Raw genomic sequence first — 10,461 nt, forward strand, 5'->3', positions numbered from 1 at the left:
CTCAGCTGTAGATCTCTGCAGTTCATCCAGAGTGATCATGGGCCTCTTGGCTGCATCTCTGATCAGTCTTCTCCTTGTATGAGCTGAAAGTTTAGAGGGACGGCCAGGTCTTGGTAGATTTGCAGTGGTCTGATACTCTTTCCATTTCAATATTATCGCTTGCACAGTGGAGAGAGTTTGCTGCACTGAAAGTAAAGGGGCTGAATAATTTTGCACGCCCAATTTTTCAGTTTTTGATTTGTTAAAAAAGTTTGAAATATCCAATAAATGTCATTCCACTTCATGATTGTGTCCCACTTGTTGTTGATTCTTCACAAAAAAATACAGTTTTATATCTTTATGTTTGAAGCCTGAAATGTGGCAAAAGGTCGCAAAGTTCAAGGGGGCCGAATACTTTCGCAAGGCACTGTATAATAAAACAAAAACACTATACTAAATACTACAGTAATGTCCCCAAACACACTAGAGTAAATATTACAGTATACAGCATTATATTCTGAAAAATACACTATAGTAATTACTATAGTACATACTACTCTTGTTTTACCACAGCATTTATACTATATTAAACACTACATTATACTACATTAAATACTACAGTTTTCACTGTACTGCTTTTGAGGACTTCAGTCCACAAAAACACGACAGTGAATACTACAATAAAGTCCAAAAACACTACAGTGAACACTATAGTATTCCTAACACAGTACAGTTGTAGTTGGAAGTTTACATACACTTAAGTTGGAGTCATTAAAAATCATTTTTCAACCACTCCACAAATTTCTTGTTAACAAACTATAGTTTTGGCAAGTCAGTTAGGATATCTACAGTCGTGGCCAAAAGTTTTGAGAATGACACAAACATTAATTTTCACAAAGTTTGCTGCTTCAGTGTCTTTAGATATTTTTGTCAGATGTTACTATGGAATACTGAAGTATAATTATAAGCATTTCCTAAGTGTCAAAGGCTTTAAATTGACAATTACGTGAAGTTGATGCAAAAGAGTCCATATTTGCAGTTTTGACCCTTCTTTTTCAAGACCTCTGCAATCCGCCCTGGCATGCTGCCAATTAACTTCTGGGCCACATCCTGACTGATGCAGCCAATTCTTGCATAATCAATGCTTAGAGTTTGTCCGAATTTGTGAGTTTTTGTTTGTCCACCCGCCTCTTGAGGATTGACCACAAGTTCTCAATGGGATTAAGGTCTGGGGAGTTTCCTGGCCATGGACACAAAATATCGATGTTTTGTTCCCCAAGCCACTTAGTTATCGCTTTTACCTTATGGCAAGGTGCTCCATCATGCTGGAAAAGGCATTGTTCGTCACCCAAACTGTTCCTGGATGGTTGGGAGAAGTTGCTCTCAGGGGATGTGTTGGTACCATTCTTTATTCATGGCTGTGTTCTTAGGCAAAATTGTAAGTGAGCCCACTCCCTTGGCTGAGGAGCAACCCCACACATGAATGGTCTCAGGATGCTTTACTGTTGGCATGACACAGGACTGATGGTAGCGCTCACCTTGTCCTCTCCGGACAAGCTTTTTTCCGGATGCCCCAAACAATCGGAAAGGGGATTCATCAGAGAAAATGACTTGACCCCAGTCCTCAGCAGTCCAATCCCTGTCAATTTTGCTGAATATCAGTCTGTCCCTGATGTTCTTCCTGGAGAGAAGTGGCTTCTTATCTGCCCTTTTTGACACCAGGCCATCCTCCAAAAGTCTTTGCCTCACTGTGCATGCAGATGCACTCACTCACACCTGCCTGCTGCCAATCCTGAGCAAGCTCTGTATTGGTGGTGCCCCGATCCCACAGCTGAATCAACTTTAGGAGACGGTCCTGGCGCTTGCTGGACTTTCTTGGGCGCCATGAAGCCTTCTTGACAACAATTGAACCGCTCTCCTTGAAGTTCTTGATGATCCGATAAATGGTTGATTTAGATGCAATCTTAATGGCTGCAATATCCTTGCCTGTGAAGCTCTTATTGTGCAAAGCAATGATGACGGCACGTGTTTCCTTGCAGGTAACCATCGTTGACAGAAGAGGAACAATGATTCCAAGCACCACCCTCCTTTTGAAGCTTCCAGTCTGTTATTTGAACTCAATCAGCATGACAGAGTGATCTCCAGCCTTGTCCTCATCAACACTCACACCTGTGTTAACAAGAGAATCACTGACATGATGTCAGCTGGTTCTTTTGTGGCAGTGCTGAAATGCAGTGGAAATATTTTTGGGGGGATTCAATTCATTTGCATGGCAAAGAGGGACTTTGCAATTAATTGCAATTCATCTGATCAGTCTTCATAACATTCTGGAGTATATGCAAATTGCCATCACACAAACTGAGGCAGCAGCCTACAAACCTGACTCAGTTACACCAGCTCTGTCAGGAGGAATGAGCCAAGATTCACCCAACTTATTGTGTGAAGCTTGTGGAAGGCTACTCGAAATGTTTGACCCAAGTTAAACAATTTAAATGCAATGCTACCAAATACTAATTGAGTGTATGTACACTTCTGACCCACTGGGAATGCGATGAAAGAAATTAAAGCTGAAATGTATAATTCTTTCTACTATTATTCTGACATTTCACATTCTTAAAATAAAGTGGTGTTCCTAACTGACCTAAGAGAGTGACGTTTTACTAGGATTAAATGTCAGGAGTTGTGAAAACTGAGTTTAAATGCATTTGACTAAGGTGTATGTAAACTTCCGACTTAAACTGTACATACGCTTTAGTATTTTTTTCATATGGGAATCACTCCACAGTGTAGGAAACATTTCCTCATGGTTCTCCATATAAAACCAGAGCACCCCATTCACAAAATTAGCCTACCTAGGTCCTCCTACACTTCAATACAATCTATCAGTATTCTGTTAGTAGTATCATAGCCAAGCAAGGGGGGGGGGGGGGGGATATACTCCAGTCTACTGAGTAGATTATTTCTCTTAGGGTACTTTACTCCACCAAGGAGCTTATGTGTGAAGCCTCGTGAATAGGAGAGCTGGCCGGTTAAGAAGCCTCTCACAGACATTTGTGTCAGAAGCAGATGGCTTATGCATGCAGCAGGTAATTTCATTTCATTTCGGAGGAGGAAGAAGAGACTCTCCTCTCTCGCCTCATTCCCCTGCATGCCCTCGGATGGTGTTGAGACTGAGACGATGGTGGTCTGCTTGTCAAATCAGTGACGTCGATGAATTACTTTCCCACTCTCGTAACACAGCATGACAATGGTACTCACACTGCCAGGGGGATTACATCAAATGCCTAACTGCCATTGTTGAGTTAATATATTCTGTTTGACATCAAAAAAATTGAATAATTCAGTAAATAAGTCCAAGTTGAATGTAAGAAACAGAACCAGAATCTAAACAAAGACAGGATAAGGAATGTGATCCAAGAATATGGTCCAGTTTAATGTTGATTGAGGAAATAATAAGGCGGAATGGACTATGTTCATATATTTCAGCAGTTCCTGTATAAACGCAATACATTCAGTCTGCCTTCCTACCAGTAACACACAAGAAAGAGAGAGTGAGAGATGGAAGAGATGGAGAGACGGGGCATACTATTCTCACTGTCTGTATGATCACGAGAGATAAGTCTTCTGAATTTCAATAAAGGCTGAAGCCATCATTTGCACTTTAATTATTATAAAACATGTGGTTCAGGGTGCTGCATCTCCTCACTGAAATAGGTAGTCGGTAGAAAATGTCTTTGAACGGACAAAAAAACGAAACATCACTAATCAACGTCCCAAATGGCACCCTATTTCGTATATAGTGCACTACTTTTGACCAGGGCCCATTTGGGAATAGGGTGCCATTTGGGACGCGAACCAAACAAAACTCAAAACTTTACTTGACCTTCTCATGACGCACATACAGGACATCTTTTACTGGCTGGCCTCTTAAAGATGGTGATAAACACTGCACAATAGAAAGGAAGACAGACTTCCTCCCTCACTAAAACGAGATAGAGGGCCAACAGAGATCCTTGACAACCAATAAAGGAATGATATTTATCAAAGTTGACAGTACTGAACACGAAGATATAGTCAACTGCTGAGCCCTCACTGGAAGAAAAAAAAGTGTGTGTGTGTGTGTGTGTGTGTGTGTGTGTGTGTGTGTGTGTGTGTGTGCGCGCGTGTGTGCCATTTGTAATGATAGTTTTGTTGATGGGTAAAATGTGTGTTCCACTAACATCCAAATATCCAAATATAATTTCCTAAATAGTATGGGATGCATGTAACAAAGTGCTAAACTATTGAACTTTACTCCAGTAGGCTAACACTGTGTAGGTCCTGTGTGGCTCCGTTGATAGAGCATGGCACTTGCAGGGCCAGGGTTGTCGGTTTGATTCCCACTGGGGCCGCCCATATGAAAATGTATGAAGGCACAATAGTCACTTTGGAGAATTTTTTTTGCTAAATGATGGATAATTGGATATTATAATAATACAGTTGTTTTATGCAGTCTTACAGTGAATGGCTATGCCTACTATTGGATTCCAAATTGAAATGCTGTACAGTGTATTTGGATAGGCAGGCCTACGTCCCATTTTGACACTTATGCCATGTTATACACAGAATGTCGTCTATAGGCCTGTCACCCATAGGCCTTTTCTTGAGGAAAATTGCACAAGTGAGGTAAAATGTCTCCAATTGTGAATTAAATGTATTTTTTTTCTGATGGGGAGGCCTGACTGACCGACTCAAATAGGCCTATAATGATGTCACCAACTGGGAGAGCTATGATAACAGTGTGTCACTCCAAATATGTCAAGTGTATTTGAAATAGGCCTAATGTTCAAATAATGTCAAAAGTAGGACTATTTGGTAACACTTTCCATAAAGTACATACCTATGATGCTTTGTAACGTATTTTGTAATGCATTAAAACACTTATATTGTGTTATGACAATATAGACCAATTATTTACAATAAATATTTGGGTTGAGACCTGATGCCTCTCCAAAGCTTTCAGTCTACCATCACATCTAATCAAAAATGCATGCAGGCCTATTAGGGACCAGAATGTTGACCTTTCGTTCATTACAAATAATATTGTTAAACCCTGTTACATTTCTGACAATGTCTATAATATTACTCTCGGTGTCAATTCGAACAGCACACGCCTATTTATAATCTGGAGGAAGGCAAGGGGTTGGTGGAATAGACTTGAAGACAGCTTGAAGAACCTTTCATAGGAGAGTGATAGCCTCCTCTCATGCTTGTCCGTCTGCTTTCGCAACGGCTAAAAATATTAAAAATATTAAAATGCAACCAAGATTTTTTTTAATGGCTTACAGTTTTCGAGGTAGCAGAACATAGCAGGATTCGTTAAGGTGAATGTTCAAGACAGTAGCCTACACATTTTTTCCCAATTCGTCTCGTCCCCAAATATCTACCAGATATCCACAGTACCATCTTGTGGTTCTCCGCTGAACTCACTCTGGTGATGTGGTGCCAGATTCAGCCTGGATGGGAATCTGCAGTCTACAATGCACCTCGCACCTTTTGATAGGTATACGGAGGTGTTCAAGTTATGCTGAATGGTGGGTCAAACACACATTGCTAGACGCTCCTCACTGCTAGACGCTCCTCTTCCATTCTAAAAGCCTGCTATTGTGTGGAATATAGATGACAGACAGACAGACAGACAGACAGACAGTGGACCTGGCCCTTCAACACTGATGGTGAGTGTATGGTTACAGTTGAACTTATAGCCAGTGTACATTCTTAAATGGCATTAATTATGGCATCTCCATAGCAGTGCTGTCAATAGTCGCTTTGTCGTCTACAGGGATTAAATAGCACTGGACATCATGGGTGCTGCATTCTGTTCAAACACAGATAGCCTTTTCCAAGGGCTTGTGTGAAATAGTGTGGCCACAGACGATTAAGGTTATGAATGGCATGTCCCTTAGGCTGTAATACGTTTTTGCGCGTTTTTCTCCATAGCCAATTTGTCATTATCGAATCCAACGCGTGTTGCTGTGTCCCTTTACATAAGAAGCGAATAAACCACAATTTGATGATTCTGGCATTGAGCAAAGAAACCCCTCAACACGTCTTTAAAGTGCGTAGAGCATGGCTCAATCGTCTTTGCAAAGCCAGGCGATTTCGTTCAACACATGGCTTGTTTTCATAATTACATTGAATAATGATTATACACATTTCTGAAAAACTGGTTGCGCGCCACGCACTTTAAGCAAATGATAAAAATTAATTCCCTGTGGTAGTCAAGCTCTTCTCAAAATGTCTGCAGCGCGAGTCCGGACAAGCCATATAATCGGAAAGCCGCCAGAAAACATCCAGAAAACAAACAAATTATAGGTGGTCTAAATAAAACTAAACTGTGTGAAAGAGAAATGGGTTTACTGACTATTTGTAGGCTAATAACAAGACTTACCTTTGCGGTATTCCAACGGTGTGAATTTAGCTCGTAGTCCTGACTTCAAGGGATGTGATAATAAAATATACACCACCACACGGGCAAAAAATAAAACTCCACAGTGTGCGCTCCTCTGAAAATCCCAACGTGACAGTGGGGTCCAGATAAAAACAAGTCAAACTCCGCTTCAGGTTCTAGGCAGAAAATAAAAATTGAGCTTTCCGGTTGTTAATGACACGCATAGCCTATAAGGTAATTTCAGTGAGTCGTTGTAGTAGCACAGTCAATTGTGCTGCATCTAATTGCCGTAATAGAGAGAAAGCGAGGAGAGATCGGACAGCAAAGACGAGAGATTTAAGGATAGAAAGACAAGGGTTGTTCAGTCGCGCACCCCCCACCCTCCCTCTCGCTCTCTCGCTCTCGCGCGCACTCTCTCTCACTTTCTCCCTTTCTCTAGCTCCAGTTGCTATTGGACTACACTAAATGAAATGTACAAAGCCTGCAGCCAATGGATTGCCGCATTCTCTCCATCACTGTTAACCAGCTGCCAGTATGGACCAGTTTTGGCATCCGTGAGGAAAGGACAGGAGGGTAGCAGGTGTAGTAGGGCATACTGTAGTTTTGTTTTGCTGATCATATTCACCCAGGCTGGCTGTTCGACCCATGTAGGTAGGTACCTGTAATGAAACGTGTATCAAATATCTATTAACTAACTATTCAGCTATACAATGGGCCAATTCATTACACCTGATATGCAACATGAATTCAGCTTCAGCAAAGTTTCGATCCAGTAGCCAAGCACCAGCATATCCTATTTGAACTGTTAGTGTTTTCACATATATTTAATTACGCTTAAATGGAGGTAATCTGCCATTAAACTGGCTGAGACACCGTGCCCTATAGCTATCAATAACTGAATAATAACACAAAGGGGGAAAGTTATTAGGGATTTCCGACAAGCAGAGTGATGCCAACTGTGCCAAAACGCAAGAAACAATTCTATGGAAACACACATTTACATTTTAGTCATTTAGCAGACGCTCTTACCCAGAACGATTTAGAAGAGCAATTAGGGTTAAGTGCCTTGTTCAAGGGCGCATCTGCAGATTTTTAATCTAGTTGTCTCGGGGATTCGAGCAAGCAACCTTTCAGTTACTGGCCCAACGCTAGAGAAAACATGTACAAGTTAAGTACAGTATGGATTATCCCACACATGCCGATAGACAGACCACGTGAGAAATGATCAGAGGAACCAGGAGATCTCCCTCTGAGTTCTGTTTCCAGCATAGAAGAATGTGGTCGCAACGTAAATTCGGAAAACCAAGTTTGCTTTGCCCTCATGTTGGTGCTAGCAAGCTAGCAACCAGGCTAGGTAGTGCTAGGTATCAACAGCCAATCCATTCAGGGCTGGAAACTATAGTGAGCTTCGACTGGTCAGTAGCAACGCGATGTCACGGAGTATTTGAATAAAGTTCAGCTTTCCCCAACTTTGGTCACACGCTGTTCACTCTGCCGTGCCCATGCATCACCCAGCTTTATTGAGAAGGAAATAAGGAAACCCTCACTAGCGCACCGAACCTATGTCAAATCATTTGACATTTCTGTATATTTAATGCCATTAATCTCTAGCTAATCTCTAGTTTACAAAGTAGCCTAGATGTCAATTCATTTTGTTTAAATCAGTCTTTAAATCACCTAGGTGTGTTAGCATGTAGCCTGTGCTGAATGGTTTTGTGAAAGGCAAAGACTTCCTGTGTTTCTCTTCAGGGTTCTTCTGGCAGCACCTTACGGTCGCTGTCCGACGTCCTTTGGTGCTGAACATTAGATCGCGGGATCCAAATTGTGCCGCTGCTGAAATAACCTCTCCGCGCTATTTGCTTGTCTGTTTAGGCCTACACATCTGAACTTTCTACACACGAAAACGTCGCTATAGTAGGCTAATGAATTGCCTTCACATCATGTTTACCATTTCCCCTAGGGTTGGGTTGCCAAATTCCTCATAATCACTACAACACCTCACCACAACATGGTGTCGCCAGTCAGAGGTCAGTGTGGACAGAATCACATACGTTGTGTCCCAAATGGCACACTATTCTCTACATATTGCACTATTTTTGTTAGGGATTTTGGCACTGAAGCCCTTTATCTACTTCCTCAGAGTCAGATTAACTTGTGGATACCATTTTAATGTCCCTGCTTGCAGTTTGAAGGAAATTGCCAACTAGCATTAGTGCAATTACTCCAAGTCTATGGAAACAGCTAGCATTAAAGGGATAGTTCTACCTCTCTAACGTCCTTCATACTGGACACAAAGTTAATCTGATTCTGGAGAAATTGATTAAGGGAATCATTGCCAAAATCCTTTAATCTCGAAGCCACCATTGATTTAAAACATAGAGTTGACAAAACATCACTGAACGTATTATTCTAATCTTGAGCCACACACACGCACACGCACACACACACGCACACGCACACACACACACACACACACACACACACACACACACGCACACACAAACACACACACGCACATTTTAGTTATTTTTATTCATACAAATTTCGATGATTTCTGGTCATCTTTTTAGCCAATCAACTGCTGTGAAACTGAAAGTTTGCCAAGTCTGTAGACGACAACCATTCTCTCTTGACATTTTGAACGCACTCTTCTCATCTCAATATAGCCTTTCCTCTTCCTGCAGTTACTGTAAAAAGGCAGAATCTATTAGGTGTGTCCCAGAGGAGGCTGGTGGGACGGGCTATAGGAGGACGGGCTCATTGTAATGGCTGGAATGGAATCAATGGAATGGTACCAAACATGTCAAACAAATGGAAACAGTGTGTTTGACTCCCTAGAGGTCATTCCAGCCATTACAATGAGCTCGTCCTATAGCTCCTCCCACCAGCCTCTGGTGTATACTGTATCAACCACCATTGTGTAGATTCACTCATACAATATTTGTGATGTTTGAGTTTCTCTGAGAAATCCAGCATTTCCAACTTTTTCCTTTTGTCTTTTTCCTATTTTGGAGGAATGACTTACATTAAACAAAGACCCCAATTCTGTCTCCACAATAATGTTTGGGAAAAAATCAAACATCTGTATCATTTGGGTTGAGCATTGAACACCATACTGCACACCAGTCTATGTTATATTGAAACAGGAATTACTTACGGTCTTTAGTTTAGGTATCTACTTGGCTTAGTAAATATATCAAATCAGAGTTGCTATACGAATATTAACGTGTCTGTTAAATGGGAATGAATTCATGATTAAATCATTATTTAACAACTCGCTCTGCCTAGATAAATTAAAGGGGATTCTTTAAAGCAAGAACGTCTTCAACTGTTGCAGGTTTCTTTTGGATTATAATGATATGCAAATGATTTTAAAGTAAACAGTTACTGGAGGAAAGAGTTGCTAAAGCTACTGTAATCATGTAATATTCATGTCATTTTCCTTTTTAAAATGAACAGGAACACAACAGGTCAAAGGTCACACCGGTAGACATACAGTAAGGAGCTAAGTGGCATTGGGAACTGTTTGGCATCTGCCCCTGCATGTCCGGGGTCTGTTTACTCTAAAAGACAAAGCTATTGCTGGATTTTTTAAAGTCGTGTTCTTTTTCTCCTGACTCTGGCCTTGGCTCCTCCTTGATCTTACTGTGATCGTTGTATTTGAATGAGGAAAGTGAGGTGCCCAGACGACTCTGAGCCTCATGAACTATCGGGGTTGCCCCAGCCCCACCTCTGACCATGGAAAGTCCAGACCTTTTGATCAAAATCACAAATGGCGGCTGCCACAGCAAGGGAGCACGATAGACAGAAACAGTTTGTTATACACTCAGATAGAAATAGATTTGGTAGATATCCAACATAACAAAAGACCCTGATCGCAACAATGAAGAAAGGTCAAAGTCCTCTGACTATCGCTGTTAGGTATTTCTTACTGGATTCTCTCTCGTCATTTACTGTACCACTGATCCTCTTTAGCCGCATCTATGATGTCTTGACTATAGTGTACATGTTGGTTCCTGGCCATCTATGACCTCTACTGACTCACCATTTCC

General features: G+C 41.4%; 1 protein-coding gene across 2 annotated transcripts in view; it reads right to left on the reverse strand.

Annotated features, from left to right (window-relative positions):
* Positions 1 to 6,761, reverse strand: part of LOC139413054 (neuroligin-4, X-linked-like) — an 80,409-nt gene extending 73,648 nt beyond the window's left edge. Inside the window, exon 1 of one of the 2 annotated variants that reach the window (XM_071160070.1) lies at positions 6,410 to 6,761. The gene's annotated coding sequence lies outside the window, so the exon portion shown is untranslated. The remainder of the gene's footprint in view (positions 1 to 6,409) is intronic. The other variant, XM_071160069.1, reaches the window with a different exon arrangement.
* Positions 6,762 to 10,461: the final 3,700 nt, after the last annotated feature.

The sequence above is a fragment of the Oncorhynchus clarkii genome, chromosome 7, assembly GCF_045791955.1.
Source record: "Oncorhynchus clarkii lewisi isolate Uvic-CL-2024 chromosome 7, UVic_Ocla_1.0, whole genome shotgun sequence".
Taxonomy (NCBI): domain Eukaryota; kingdom Metazoa; phylum Chordata; class Actinopteri; order Salmoniformes; family Salmonidae; genus Oncorhynchus; species Oncorhynchus clarkii.